Raw genomic sequence first — 12,920 nt, forward strand, 5'->3', positions numbered from 1 at the left:
GTCTGACCTGAAACTGCTAGTGGCATGAAGAGCCACTGATATTCACTGCCCTGGGCTTTTTCATGTGTTTCTTCACAACATCTTTCTTCACCCAGACAAGCACTATAGTTTTTTATCCATAGTACACAATTTCCAGCAGCAGGATCCCATCACTTGCCCCTTGCCTGAGTCCCATCACCTCCTTCATGTAGGCTACAGCATTCCCACAGCTGGGAGATGAGCACAAGCCAATTGAACATCCAAATATCTCAACTGATTTTTCAAATTTTTCATTACTCTGCACAGCATTTATAGCACATAAGCTGAGGCCAGCACAAAGAAAGCAACAGAAATGAAGTAGTTGAGGTTAATTCTTTCAGCCCAGAGAAATCACAACAAAGAGGTTGAACGTCTTGGCCTAAATATTTAATGAGAGCAAATAATATATAAATTGAGGTCTTGTGATTGGACAATGTTCTCACCTGTGGAAATGGTATCTCCAGTAATGCTAGGAAAGTAAAATATTTTGTTTTTGTAGTAGAATCGATGGAAAAGATACAGCTCTTCACACACCGTGGTCTTCTGACAGTTTCACTGGTGATGGTTGCAAAGGCACAGGAGAACCTGGCAGGTTTTTGAAGTATAGTAGGATAGGGCTTCTTATGCTTGATATTCAGTGAAGAGGAACAATTATATAATTCACAGTGTACAGAGAGTCAGCTTAGGACAGACAGAGCTGCCGAGTGAAGAGGCAGAACAGAAGAGGGTTTAAAAACAACTCCCTCTAAAGATGCATTTTTGATGTAGTGAAATGAGACACATTCAGAATTCATAACCATTGAATCACAGAACACTTTTTGAAGGGACCTTTACAGCTCATCTAGCCCACACCCCTGTGACGAGCAGGGCCATCCTGAGTTAGCTCAGGCTGCTCAGAGCCCCTTCCAAGCTGGCCTGGAGTGTTTCCAGGGCTGGGCATCCCCCAGCTCTCTGTGCCACCCGAGGCAGGGTTTCAGCATGCTCCTTGTACAGCGTTTCCCGTGTCCTGTTGCTACAGGCCCTGAGTAAAAGCCTGTCCCCAGTAAAAGCCTGTCCCCATCATCCTTACAAGGTCCCTGTAGGTACTGGAGGCTGCAGTGGGGTCTCCCAAGAGCCTTCTCCTCCTCCAGATGAACAGCCCCAGCCCTCTCAGCGTTTCCTCACAGCAGAGCTGCACCAGCCTCTGATGGTTTCTGTTGCCCTCCTGTGTGCCTGTGTTTCCGTGCTGAGGAGCTTCTCCAGGTCCCTGGGGGTGGCATCCTTCCTTCGGGTGCTCCAGCTCCTGCTCAGCTTGCTGCTGTCTCCAGTCCTGCCCTGGAGCCCAGTGCTGTGTCCTTGGTGGGGCTGTCAAACACCCTGGCACACATTGCTCTGTGGTTCATAGCTAGCTACCTCTACTTAGACAAAATTTAATTGATGTTCCTGATTTTCAGACGTGCTGGGAATTTTACTGCTATCCCCAAAAGAGTTTCTCTAGAAATGAGGACAAGGCTGAACTGGATCTGAAAGCCAAGCAAGGCTTGTTAACAAGTATAGCAGTACAAAACATCACTTTATTGCACCCAGACCTGACTTCTCCTCCTCGAGGTGCTTTTCTTCTTTTCCATCTTCCCCATTCATCAGTGTGTATGCACAGAATGCACAGAATGCATCTCGAAGCAGTTATATTTTTATCAGAATCTGCTTTCACGGTGCAAGGAGCAAACAGGCACAATCCCAGTGTCCTGAAGGGCTGCCTGGGCACCAGGAGATGCTCCTGCCTGCCCTCTGCAACATCCCAGCTGCACTGCTGGAAACAGCCCTGGGGATGCAGGTTTCTCTAAGGCTGAGCACCAGGGGAATGGCACAGGAAAATATTAGGGAAGAAAACTGTATGGCAAATGCAAGTGAAAGACCAACAACTAAGTCTCTCACTGCAAAACCAGGAAAATAATTATGCACATTTTATTCACTTGTTCCCTTCAGTGTTACTGCAGAAGTTACACAAAAGTTCTCACTAATTTTATTTAAATCCTATGTAGGCACGAAAGGATTCATCCTGGCATTATGATAAATGATGAAACATAAAATTAGCATAAACTTATTTATATGAGGAATGCTGCTGACAGAGTACATGCTTCTTCATTTCATTTTTTTCACATTACCTCTTTCCAAGACACTCAGCCAGTTCTCCCATCAATTACAGCCATACAAAAGAAGAATAACTTCAATAAAGCTTGTATAAATTCATCATCCTAACAAAGAGGCAATATGTATTAATAAGCTGATTTTGACAAAACCACTAGCTCAGAATAATAAAATTTAACCCCAAATGTATCTATATTGCTGAAGGAGAAGACTCCTAGTCTTCAGACAAACAGCACAGTGTGTATGATTCTTTCTGCTTGCCTGTGCAGAACCACTTGTGTTAACAGGAGGAGTCTGGCTGTGTTTGTCCAGTTGAACACAACAAGAAAAGGTCTTTGTTCTGCTGTATCTGGGCTGTCCCCTGTTTGAAACCAGGCTCCAACAAGAGCTTTGCTTTCCCATCCCGTTTGTCAGACCCTGGCACTGTTCTGCAGCTCCTAACTAAAGGCTGGAACTCCTGTGTGGTGCAGTGAACTCTACTCCAGCACTCAGGTAACCTCACTGCTGTCTGCTTGAGGAAAAAAAAGGTCTGTCACTGCTTAAACCAATGGTCACACAACAGGGAACTTCTGCACCACACACAGAAGTCTCAAGACAATTCTGGAAAGAATTGCCCTGACGCTTTTGTTTCAGAAGCGCTCAAGGAAAGATGAGCAAATCCCAGAGTATGCCTGTCAGACAATTTAGACACTGGTAAAAATACTCTGTGTAGCTCCCCAGAATATTTGTGTTCTGTTTTCTTTCCTTTTGGTAACTAAAATTTTAAAAGCTGTTTTAAAGTGGTCACTTTTTTTTTAAAAAAAAACCTTTTACATCTTGAACAATACTGCAGTTATTTTGTTATATAGAAATGTAGAAAAAAACCCAAAAAAACCCAAGTTAAATATTGGATTAGCGAGTGACAGCTCTTCAAAAATATTCTCATTGAAGTTGCTCAGAGCACCAGAATCAAGTTTCATACTTTAAAAATTAAGTTACAGGGAAAGCTTCCTCCCTGTTACCATATCCTTGAGGACCTGTGAATGCTGTTGTGGGTGGCAGTGTGTTGGCAAAGCAAATGTCAGCAAACTGCCTCCCCTCGCCCAAGTGATTGATTTATCAGTTTAATAGAGCTGTAAATTGAGAAAAATGTTCCTCAAGCCTGAACAGTGAACCACAAGGAAATAATAGGCAACAAGCTGCGATGCAGAATTGAAAATGTAAGTACTTGTGAAATACAGCATATGCTGCATTTTCCTGTCAGGAGCCCACGGAAAATCTGAGCACTGATTTCCAGCAATGGTGACTGCCCTTGAATTCTGGTGGCAGAGCCTTACACCATTAACGTTAATGTTGGATGTTCTTGCTTTCATCTGTAGGCAGCAGCCACGTGGGCTTTATTGCACTTTGGTCAATTTAAAACAGAAAGAAGACAGCACAAAGGAGCTAAAATACAGCACTACAATACACTGAACCTCCAGCCATAAAGCAAAACCAACCTTCTCTGCAATCACTTAGTGCTTCTATATTTACAGAATCAAGAAAGTTTCTAATGTCTGTGATTGCCTGTTCAAGACATAAAGTGCTGGCAATAATTCCCCAGAGATTCCTGAAGCACTGCTCCCACTCCATCTGAATGCATCAGTGTCACAGCCCCTGCTGTTCTCCCCCTTTGCAGAGCAGCGTTTCTGGCACATTCTGCCATTTCTGCCTGCAGTTCCTCCTTCCCTGCTCTGCAGCTCTGGGGGCCGTTTGCTCTTGCCTCCGTCAGAACCCCGGCTCTGCTCCCCAGAACCCCAGTCTGAACCCCAAACCCTCCCCAGGAACAGCCCCAGCCCTCAGCCACGGCCTGACATCTCAGACTCTGCTTGGAAGGGCTGCTAAAACTGGATAATTCAAGTGTTTTGAAGAGAGGTGGGAAGAGTTCAGTCTTAGACAAGTATTCCGTTCCAATTACCTGAAAATATGGTTTTGATGCATTTTTTTTCCTCCAGCTTTGCTTCAATGCTGAGACAAATATGGGCTTTTTATTGCAAATAACAGTAGGCTTTCGTTCCAGAAGGTAGGGGGTGGATTTCAACACAAAGCCTGTTAAAAATAAAGATTTCTTTTTTCGTGGTAGTAACTAATTCTGTTGTGTAAAAAGCTAATTGTTCTAAGTCTGGCACAACGGGAGGAGCGGAGCTCTATTCCATCTTTCACTAAATGCTGGCAAACGCAGCCAGCAAAAGGCCGAACGCTCTTGGAGGCTCAGTGATGTCTCCGGAGGCCTCGAGGCCTTCCCAGGGAGCTGAGCCTTTGCAAACGAGTCAGGAACATCTGTGACCTTGCCCTCAGCCCGGGGGGAAATAGAGACACCAATCCCATGGGAATAATGGCCTCCTGACTTTGTTCCTTCCTTGCCCTGGCTGCTCTGTGCTAACATTGTCCTGGTGGAGCGCGGCCTCGGCCCCGTCCCCTGCTGCAGGGCAGGAGCAGGGACACAAAACCCCGGGGAAAAAACCTTCACCCCTTTGTGCTGAGGGCCAAGGGGCTTCCCCCTGCCAGCACAGCCCATCCAGCAGCCCCTCGGAATCCCACAGTGCCTCGTCCTGCTCGGCCTTCGCAGCTTCGGCATCTCCCGAGCCCCTTGGAGCCCTTCAATGGCTCGGCTGTGGCCGCTGCAGCCCCAGCCTGGCTTTAGGCCACATTTAATCACAAGTCCGAGCTCTGTGCTCACAGAAACACAAGGCACATAATACCCATCTGCTTCACAGGAATTTCCACAAGTCAGATAATACTGATCTGCTTCACAGGAATTTCCACAAGTCAGATAATACTGATCTGCTTCACAGGAATTTCTTTCCACTGTTTGAACGTTCAAACACAAGAGCTTCCCAAGTCCCTGTTCCACCCACAGAACTCAGCAGCTTTCTGGATTTCAAAGCAATCCAATGTATTTCAGGACTGCTAAAGTGCTTCTTTCTTTCTTTCTTCTTTCTCCTGATGGTCTAGGAACTTATCCATGTTGGATTGAGCCTTTAACATGCATTAATCATTACTGGAGGAGCAAACACCGTGCCCTGGCACTTGCTGACTTTGCCTCAGCTTTTTCTTGCCTTTCCTTTCTTTGTCAGAATTCAATCAGCAGGCTGTGGCCCCAGCCTTTCTTTGTCAGAAAATAATCGGCCAAAAATGAGTTTTTACACAGGGGAGAAAAATAGGATCAACTTCAGTGAGAAGACTACATCCCATGAAATAAAACTTATTTACTTGCTTCAGTCTTCTAAAGCATTGTAGCAGCAAATTTTGAAGTGTTGGTACAGCAAATGATCTGCCAGGCAGGGAGCTGCTGACTCACAGGGCCACTTGGTATAAGCATCTCAGTGTTACTTGTGTTACACTCCCCAGTTTCTCAGACTTTCGTCTCAGGAGCACATTTAAAAGTAATTAGTTAATGAACTTGAAAGGATAGGGAAACCCAGGTAATTCCAGAATCATATTTGCCATTAAATTTAGCATTTTTTCAGAAAAATATAATTTTCCTGAATCGACTCACACCCTGGTTAGCTCATCACAAAGTCTCATTTCAGCTTGAAAAATCAAACTTACCGAGCCAAGCTAATAAATAATGCTGTTCAGCATGGGCAATAAATAACCAATTTAGCTGCTTTCCAAATCAATTTACAAGTAATCATGCAGACATTAAGCAGTTTTACAACTGATACCTAATGGCCACATAATAACATATTTATTAGAGCTAATAATTCCTGTGATGCTGGTAAATGGAGGAGCATGGTCCATCACCATCCCTAATGGCCTCTCTGTGAAGCAAGAGGGAGGCTGGCACACCCCAGGAGCGAGGTTTCTTTAAGGCACTCTCCTTTTCCTGGGGAATAATGCTCACACACAGATGCCAGGGGCTTCTCACGTCACGTTATGACAGATCCATGCTCCCAGGTTCTGTCTGGAGAGTGCAGGGACTGCAGCAGGCTGGGACACGGAGGAAACCGGAAACCTTAAAACCTGCACAAAACCAGCATGTCTATCCATCCATGCTATCCATCTTGGAAGCCCTTTGTGCCTCTAGAAATGTGCTAAAGTAGCTCTCAGCTGTCAATGACAGCAGCTCAGTTTGCAGCTACAGCTGGGTGGGAACTCGGCTGTATCCCAGTGCCGAGCAGGAGACAGGAGATGCTGGAACTCCCTTTGTGCTCCTCGGGCTCTGCTTCCCCCGGACCCTGGCACAGGCTTCCTTAGCCCCAGCTCATATTTTGCTTTCCAGGCCCTGGGAAACAGCTGTGGAACAGAGTGTTCCAGCCACCACCCCATCTCACCCCTAACTTTTATTCTTCCTGCACTGCTGTATGTTCCTCATGTCAGGGCTAGAATAAGGGCTGGTGTGACATTGTGTGAGCTATCCTCTACAGTCTCTGAAAAACAGCCATGGGCAAGGATAGATCTTGAGCTGTTTCCTCTCCCTGAGGTCCCTTTCATACTGCCAGAGATGGGGACTTCTCATCAAACTCCTTTCTGCTTAATTTCTAGAGAATGCTCCTTGGTATGAATTCTGTCAAAATCTCATTTTCCCCCTACTGCTCACTGAAACTTCTTAAAAAATGCTCCAAAATCCTCCCCACTTAGGCCTCTCTTCATTTATCACAAAGTGGAATAAAGATCACTTTAAGAACAAAATTCACAGGCTTGTGTGCATTTGGCTGATCCGTTGAGTGTAAAGAATACAGATGGGAAGATGGATTTTTGCCTGCCATCCTCTGCAGTTTCGGTGGTGTGAGCCCAGGCAGAGCCTGTGAGAGCCCCCCACGGCACCAGAGCAGCACGTGAGGGACTGCCTGGTCCCTGAGAGCAGGAAAAGGGACTCAGCATCCTCAGATGCCTCCTGAACCGCCTCTGGTGTCTGTGCAGGGAATTATCACAGTTTTCACTGACAAGGCACAGTGAAGATATGGGGAAGAAGCAAAACTGCATCAGTGCCAACAGCAATAGAGATGGCTTGCTTAATCTGCCAGTAGCCTGGGGTAGGGAAAGGCACTGAAATCTCACCTTAATAACAAAGCCCTGTCAGTGGCAGCCTCACTTATGGCTGCATTGCTCTAATCCAACACTGAAGAAAAGCTTTATTAAAAATAACTGGCAGCATCCCTCCCTAACCTGTCACACCTGAGCCCCATCCCTGTGTGTGTCACACACACTGACACCCCCTGAGCCCCAATCTGTGTGTGTCACACACACTGACACCCCCTGAGCCCCAATCTGTGTGTGTCACACACACTGACACCCCCTGAGCCCCAATCTGTGTGTCACACACACACTGACACCCCCTGAGCCCCATCCCTGTGTGTCACACACACACTGACACCCCCTGAGCCCCAATCTGTGTGTGTCACACACACTGACACCCCCTGAGCCCCAATCTGTGTGTGTCACACACACACTGACACCCCCTGAGCCCCAGTCTGTGTGTCACACACACACTGACACCCCCTGAGCCCCAATCTGTGTGTGTCACACACACTGACACCCCCTGAGCCCCATCCCTGTGTGTCACACACACTGACACCCCCTGAGCCCCAGTCTGTGTGTGTCACACACACACTGACACCCCCTGAGCCCCAATCTGTGTGTCACACACACTGACACCCCCTGAGCCCCAATCTGTGTGTCACACACACACTGACACCCCCTGAGCCCCAATCTGTGTGTGTCACACACACACTGACACCCCCTGAGCCCCAATCTGTGTGTGTCACACACACACTGACACCCCCTGAGCCCCAATCTGTGTGTGTCACACACACTGACACCCCCTGAGCCCCATCCCTGTGTGTCACACACACTGACACCCCCTGAGCCCCAATCTGTGTGTCACACACACACTGACACCCCCTGAGCCCCATCCCTGTGTGTCACACACACACTGACACCCCCTGAGCCCCAATCTGTGTGTGTCACACACACTGACACCCCCTGAGCCCCAATCTGTGTGTGTCACACACACACTGACACCCCCTGAGCCCCATCCCTGTGTGCCTGACCTATCTCCTCCTGTCCCCATCGGTCACAGCCCCAAGGAATTCAGAGCAGGAAAATGTCCTGGATGTTCCTGTCTTGGGGAGGGAAGCAGGAGGAAAGGTTCCCTGGCCCTTCTTTGCTCCCAGCTAAAACCAAACAGGATTTTGGTTGCACAGTCTTTGGCAGTGAAGGTCATTTTGGAGCAGGAGAGCAGCTCCTCAGGCAGGACATGGCTTTGCCCTCTCTGCTCAGTCTGATTTGAGCTGAGCACGGCACAGCTCAGCTGATTTTGGTGGGAGATCTGCCCCGGGGAAGAAGCTGTTTATCTCAAGTAGAATGAATCCTTGGTTTACACATTCAACTTATTTGAAGCTACTTTTTAATTAACAGTGATTAAAAATTAACCGTGATTGAAATATCATAAGCTTTTAAATAAAAAATATGATTATATTAGCATTAATAAACACGATTATATTAGCATTAATAAATATGATTATATTAGCACTAATAAATGTAGCTGACAGATGAACAAGGAAGAATATGAGCTGCATGGCAGACATGGACCTCTCCAAGTCAAAAATTTCTGTCATGTGATAGTAAGAGAGTGGTTTGTGACTAGCTTGTATTTTAACTAAAAGTACCCTTTTGTTTTAAAGAACAATGCTTCTTTAAAGGTGATTCCACCAGAAATGTGTTTCTTATGAGCTGAATTAATTTGTGCTGACCTTAACAAGTAGCCATCAGTCACCCAAAACATGTCCCCCAGAGAATCAAACAGCCAGCAGAACTTCACACAGCTCTAGAATTTATGTGTTTGAAGGCTGCATTAAGTATTTCAAACAATTTCTAGGATGTTTTAGGCCATAAAGTCTGCTTCCAACTATCATAGATCATTGGCTCTGCTTTACAAGAAACATTGTTTTACAGGTTTATAACTTGCCTATAAAAATGTGCTCCAGGCTAAAGCTCAGTGTAAAAAGGTCTCAGCTAAAGGGCAATTCTTTTCATTACAACTTTTTCCTACTTTGTTTAGATTTTAAGATTAGAGCTGCCCCCAAAAGCTCCCCTTTCACTGTAGGATTATCACCAGCACTGGGGGTTGATTTGTGCTCTAAACTGGAGGGTAGGGAAAGGTAACCCAGATTTAGAAAAAAACACCACAAAGCCATCAGCAAACAAACACCCCAAAAACGCTGGAGCTGTGAGGATTTACATGGTCAGGGTTTTAGATTTTTAGGGTAATGTGCTGGAACACCTTCTTGAAAAGGCTGTGTCTTAGGGTGCACCTCAGACCATACAAAAGGATGTAAGGTGATTAATGTACTCATTTATTAATTATTTCAGACTGGGGCATGTGTAACAGTGTGCTCCACCCATGCACCTCGGCACTGTTGAAAGTCTGGGGTCCACAAGAGCTGGAAAAGAACCAGCTAAAGCTGTTTGGTGTGTTCATTTCATCCAACACAGTCTCGGCGTCGTCCCAGTGAGCGCCACTTGGGCAAGCTCAGAACTACTGAACTTTCTCAGAAGCAGAAAACATTCAGCCTAAAGATAATCAGTGAAATCAGGTCCAGGGCAAGCAAAGTTCAGCAGCTTGAGCTCTGTTTTATGTTCAATTATTTGGCTCATAAAAGCCAAATAATGCCTAGGGAACAGCAGGAATCACTGGATATTAGGAGGAAACTCGTCCCTGTGAGGGTGGGGAGGCCCTGGCACAGGCTGTCCAGAGGAGCTGTGCATGCCCCAGCCCTGGCAGTGCCCAGGTTGGAAAGGTGGCAGTGTGCTGGAACTGGAGCCCTCTAAAGTCCCTTCCAACCCAAGCCTTTCTATGAAACAATTCTGTGATCATTCAAGTGTTAACTAAAGGTACCCAACAGCAATATGTTTCCATGCACCAGTGACAGGGTGTTTATGCCTCCCCAGATCAGCAAGATTATGGAGACCCTTGTGTACATCTTCTTTTGCCCAGTACACTCCAAAAATCCCACAATCAAACCAGAATATACCACAAAATCCCATGGGTGGTGTGAAAAGGAGAAAAACTCTTTAGAAACTTTCCGTAGAAGCATGTTATATTAACCTGCAAAACAGCACTGGTGATGCTCATTTTGCTTTTTACGTGATCACCGAGCCTTGAGTCAGTAATTATTGAAATGAACACACCAAGTAAAACAATGCATTTGCTGTTTGCTGTCACACAGGGGTGACAGCAGCGATGCTCCCCCAGGTGCTCTGTGCCACAGCAGGCACCAGCTCAGGGTTTACTCCAGGAACACAACTTTGTAGGCCTTCAGGAGTTACAGAAGTGATGTTAAAAGCTGAAGGCTGCTGAAGTAGGAAGTGAGGATTTTCAGTGGCAACCCAGATTCATTTGTGAGTGGAATTTTCTGGTGGCTGAGGCTTTTTCTGCTGAGTGAGGGGATTCTAAGGCCTGGGATGGAGTCAGAGCTCAGCCAGGGCAGCTCAGCCTGTGCTGATGGTCTGGCAGAGCTGTGCAGAGCCCTGCTCCCCCAGGGCCCAGGGCAGGGGGTGCCCAGGCTGGAAATGCACCCTTTGTGCCCAATTCCATTTCTACACCTCCTCAGGGAGGGGACACAGGCCCTGGCTGTGTGTGTGCTAACCAAACTGAACACACTGAGGAAACACTCACAGGAGAGACTCCAGCACCTGGGAGGGGCTGCAATGCTCTGTCTAATTTTGGAAACTCGTCATGGTTTGTATCCCCTTTCAATGGCAATGGAAATAATGAAACTGAATACCGGGTGCTCCAGTGATTCCTGGCAGCTGTGACCTTTAGGAGAGGTGATATTCATTGCAGGGCATCACACCACGCTGAGCTGCTGATTTCCAGGCTCACTGAGGTTTACTGGAGCCCATCCACCCATATTCCAGCACCCACAGGAAGGGGACTTTCACTAACAAATGTCCCAGCCTGCAGTTTTTACCAGTCATTCCCATCCCATGTTAACCAATATGATGCAAACTTGTGATATTTTCCCTCGTGGGACTCATTAGCATTCCACATTGCAAATCTAATGCTAAGGCTTTTTCCTTGCACACAAACACAGAAGAAATGTGAACATGAGGAAGAAGTGGACCACCTGACTAAAGTCCAGGGCAATTACAGACTTCTGGAAAGCAACATTAATTTAAGCACTAACGGAAGAACTTGATTTTTTGCTGCTTTCCTTTTGAGGGTGTTTGCTTAACTAACGTGTCCACATCTCTTGTAATTCTCCTTTCCTCTTAAAAGTGAAAAATAAATCCTGGATGCATCCTATTTGTGAATTGAGCTTTCACCATACACCTAAAGCACATTTGTGTAGCTGCAGGTGTACACAGAAAAGCATTCAGGAATTAGTCATTACCTGCACACAGACATGCAGGATGCTGATTGACTTCTGCAGTCAGTATGAACAATAAATTAGGTGTGAGCTGGAGAAGCAATGCAGCACATTGAACCAGACTTCTCTGAGTCAGTTTGAGAACTGTATCTGTCCCCATTTCATTTTAAAAGCTGTTGTTCTAGCTCTCCCAGCTTCATCTCTGGCCTTCCTGGGACCTGGAGATGGAGACATGCTTCAGTTTCTGGGATTTTTTTTGTCATCCCACAAAATACTGTGTTTTCCTCAACACATGTGGACATGATGGAAAGAAGATAGATTAGAGAAGAGAGATGTCCCCCTACTGCCTGCCCTCAAATCCCCTGTCTGGTTCCCAAACACAAAGCAGTTGGACAATTGCACTTGTGCTGCTGTTCCTCTGTTTTCCATGGATTTGATGCAGTAAATCCTGGGCACTGGCTCCTGGCACCCACACAGGCTCACTGAGAAGCCTCCCTTGCTTGCCTGTACACAGAATGTTTTTCCCAGCACTTGATACCCCAGAGAATCCTTCACTGCCTGTGCTCTGTGATCCAATGGGAAGTTCTTCACACCTTTCCTGAGCAGAGAGAAAACCCATTTCAGTTAAAAAAAAAAAAAAAGAAAGATTATTTAAGTTTCAGCAGTGCAGTGCCAGAGCAAAAAGTTTTTCTGCCTTCATAATATATCGCTGTAATGTTTTATTTACAGCAGAATTTGTTCCAGAGACTGGTGACTAATACATGCTGTAGGCTAAGGTCATAAATTTTCAGATCTTATCCAATAAGTTTTAAGATGTTAAGTACATTAAATTTTTAATTGAAAAGTAACTCAACTGCACTGTCATAACTTGAAAAGTCCAGAAACCTTAAGAAGTCCAGCTTGCATTCTCTTACACTGAAAACAGAGCACTACATATTTCTGTTTTTGTCTGAATTTGCCTCCTGTTACTCCCAGGCTTCTCTTTTCTTCCAGTTAAGTAAATTCACTGTCACACTGAAACCTGAAAGAGGTGCAGAGCAGATGCAGCCTCTGAACTCCCAGGGCCAGAGGCCTCCCACTGCCTTTAATTCCTTTTGCATCAGATCCTGGAAGAACCTGTGTTGGTAAATAACTTCATTTGTCACAGAGTGGCCCATAGGCCTCTAGAACCAAAGCTCTATTAAACTAACAAAAAAACCCCCACAATTTAATTTTCACATTCATAAGGGATAAATCTTTTCATATATTACGGCCTTTAAAAGATAATTTGTATGGTTTTTTTTAAATCCAATTTATTTGAATACTGAGGAAATATGCATGTAACAATAACATACACTGGCTTTGGGTCAGCAAAATATTTAATGAGCACGGTCCTAACTTTGTCCAAGAAGCCTGAACCTGTTTTAATGAATCAAATCTAGAGTTAATCTGAGCCAAACT

General features: G+C 45.7%; 1 long non-coding RNA gene across 1 annotated transcript; it reads right to left on the reverse strand.

The window, feature by feature from the left end:
• Window positions 1–385: 385 nt before the first annotated feature.
• Window positions 386–12,125, reverse strand: LOC147652357 (uncharacterized). The gene is made up of 3 exons (XR_015288485.1): window positions 8,121–12,125; window positions 4,944–7,315; window positions 386–4,903 (listed from the first exon to the last, which is right to left on the reverse strand). It is a non-coding gene; the product is annotated as an uncharacterized LOC147652357 (long non-coding RNA).
• Window positions 12,126–12,920: the final 795 nt, after the last annotated feature.

The sequence above is a fragment of the Cyanistes caeruleus genome, chromosome 6, assembly GCF_971803275.1.
Source record: "Cyanistes caeruleus chromosome 6, bCyaCae1.hap1.1, whole genome shotgun sequence".
Taxonomy (NCBI): Eukaryota; Metazoa; Chordata; class Aves; order Passeriformes; family Paridae; genus Cyanistes; species Cyanistes caeruleus.